We start from the raw sequence: 942 nt of genomic DNA on the forward strand, positions 1-942 counted from the left end.
CCCTGCCCGCCCCTGGACACCAGCCTCGGCGTCCCGGCTTCGCCACTGCCCGTGGAGCCTCAGCTCCCCCTTCGGAAGCTCCCTTCTTGCCCAACCACAGACCCACTCGCCTCCTTTTGCTGCTCTTCCTCCGGTTCCCAGCACCGACCAGGGAGCCAGTTACTTGAGCACCACTGCCCCGCTCCCGTGTTTACATTCCGCTTGCCCTTTGCCCACAGGAAGCGGAAATCACCATGCCCGACCTCCGACCTGCCTACTTTTTAAAATCCAAGATACAGGGTTGGCCGACCCGCGGCGTCGGAAGCGTCCAGAGAAACCGGCAGGGAAGAGCCGCTTCTCAAAGCTTTTCTCATTCGCCAATCCTTCCCCTGGACCACAAATCCCAGAAGTCATGGCGGCCGCCCCCCCGCAACTCCTTTACCCTCTGGGACTTGTAGTCCAGCCACCCGAGCTGGGCGCGCCCTCTAGCAGCAGGCGGAAGTATCGAGTGCGCAAGCGTCGGGGGGAGGGCGTGGGAAACTGCGGCTGCGCGACCCAGCCGGCCAGCGGTGAAGCCGGGAGGCGCGGGGAGAGTGGTGTGGGCGGTTTATTGCAGAAAGGTATGGCCCTGCTCTGAAAGAGTGTCCGCTCTCGCTGTGGAGGCCGGCCCCCCGCAGGGGCCAGAGGCGGACTCACTGAAAAAGGGCCAGGAAAGCAGGCCGGGGAGCGTCCGCTGTGGACTGAGGAAGACACACGTTTGACAGAGGAGGGGGAATTACGGTCTAAACAAGCTGTGGTTCACGACTTGAAAATAAGTGCGGGGGAGTGTTCGGGCAACTGGGAACTTGAGATTGTCGTCACTGCAGCTGTGCCGTGTGAAGGCAGGCCATTGCTGTGGACCCGGCTTCCGCGGCCCCAGCGCTGTGACCCGGTGGGGAGGGACTCCCCGGTGCGCGGGGGGCT

At 63.6% G+C, this 942-nt stretch overlaps 1 protein-coding gene across 3 annotated transcripts in view; it reads right to left on the reverse strand.

Moving 5' to 3' along the window:
- TTC33 (tetratricopeptide repeat domain 33) overlaps nucleotides 1-343 on the reverse strand; it is a 21,528-nt gene extending 21,185 nt beyond the window's left edge. For 2 of the 3 annotated variants that reach the window (XM_005875982.2, XM_014547518.1), the window contains exon 1: nucleotides 111-226. The gene's annotated coding sequence lies outside the window, so the exon portion shown is untranslated. Of the gene's footprint in view, nucleotides 1-110; nucleotides 227-257 lie in introns of those variants that run through there. The other variant, XM_005875983.2, reaches the window with a different exon arrangement.
- Nucleotides 344-942: the final 599 nt, after the last annotated feature.

This window comes from Myotis brandtii, unplaced genomic scaffold (assembly GCF_000412655.1).
Source record: "Myotis brandtii unplaced genomic scaffold, ASM41265v1 scaffold478, whole genome shotgun sequence".
Lineage (NCBI taxonomy): Eukaryota > Metazoa > Chordata > Mammalia > Chiroptera > Vespertilionidae > Myotis > Myotis brandtii.